Genomic DNA, 1,797 nt, shown 5'->3' with positions numbered 1-1,797 from the left:
GAATGTTCGAACGAAATAACGACTGTTCAGATGCAATTTTTGTTGATATGCAACGACTGTTCAATCGCCACTTCGACTTTTCAGTCGCAACTGCGACTGTGTAGTCGCAACTGCAACTGTGTAGTCGCAACTGCGACTGTTCAGTTGTAACTACGAATGTTTGGACGAAATAACTACTGTTCAGATGCAACTTTTGTTGATATGCAATGACTGTTCAATCGCAACTTTGACTTTTCAGTCGCAACTGCCACTGTGTAGTCGCAACTGCGACTGTGTAGTCGCAACTTTGACTTTTCATTCTTAACTACGAATGATTAGACGAAATAACTACTGTTCAGATGCAACTTTGGTTGATATGCAACGACTGTTCAATCGCAGCTCCGACTTTTCAGTCGCAACTGCGACTGTGTAGTCGCAACTGCGACTGTGTAGTCGCAACAGCGACTGTTCAGTCGCAACTTTGATTTTTCGGTATTAACTACGAATGCTTAGACGAAATAACTACTGTTCAGATGCAACTTTGGTTGATATGCAACGACTGTTCAATCGCAGCTCCGACTTTTCAGTCGCAACTGCGACTGTGTAGTCGCAACTGCGACTGTTCAGTCGCAACTTTGACTTTTCATTCTTAACTACGAATGATTAGACGAAATAACTACTGTTCAGATGCAACTTTGGTTGATATGCAACGACTGTTCAATCGCAGCTCCGACTTTTCAGTCGCAACTGCGACTGTGTAGTCGCAACTGCGACTGTTCAGTCGCAACTTTGACATTTCATTCTTAACTACGAATGATTAGACGAAATAATTACTGTTCAGTTGCAACATTTGTTGATATGCAACGACTGTTCAATCGCAGCTACGACTTTTTAGTCGCAATTGTGACTGTGTAGTCGCAACTGTGACTGTGTAGTCGCAACTGCGACTGTTCAGTCGCAACTTTGACTTTTCAGTCTTAACTACGAATGTTTGCACGAAATAATTACTGTTCAGTTGCAACATTTGTTGATATGCAACGACTGTTCAATCGCACCTGCGACTTTTTAGTCGTGACTGCGACTGTGTAGTCGCAACTGCGACCGTTCAGTCGCAACTTTGACTTTTCAGATTTAACTACGAATGTTTGGACGAAATAACTACTGTTCAGATGCTATTTTTGTTGATATGCAACGACTGTTCAATCGCACCTACGACTTTTTAGTCGCAACTGCGACTGTGTAGTCGCAACTGCGACTGTTCAGTCGCAACTTTGACTTTTCATACTTAACCACGAATGTTTAGACGAAATAACTACTGTTCAGATGCAACTTTTGTTGATATGCAACGACTGTTCAATCGCAACTTCGACTTTTCAGTCGTAACTGCGACTGTGTAGTCGCAACTGCGACTGTTCAGTCGCAACTTCGACTTTTCATTCTTAACTACGAATGATTAGACGAAATAACTACTGTTCAGATGCAACTTTGGTTGATATGCAACGACTGTTCAATCGCAGCTCCGACTTTTCAGTCGCAACTGCGACTGTGTAGTCGCAACTGCGGCTGTTCAGTCGCAACAGCGACTGTTCAGTCGCAACTTTGATTTTTCATTCTTAACTACGAATGATTAGACGAAATAACTACTGTTCAGATGCAACTTTGGTTGATATGCAACGACTGTTCAATCGAGGCTCCGACTTTTCAGTCGCGACTGCGACTGTGTAGTCGCAACAGCGACTGTTCAGTCGCAACTTTGATTTTTCGGTATTAACTACGAATGTTTAGACGAAATAACTACTGTTCAGATGCAACTTTGGT

This window comes from Spodoptera frugiperda, chromosome 21 (assembly GCF_023101765.2).
Source record: "Spodoptera frugiperda isolate SF20-4 chromosome 21, AGI-APGP_CSIRO_Sfru_2.0, whole genome shotgun sequence".
Lineage (NCBI taxonomy): Eukaryota > Metazoa > Arthropoda > Insecta > Lepidoptera > Noctuidae > Spodoptera > Spodoptera frugiperda.
Note: the sequence above shows the minus strand (reverse complement) of the source record.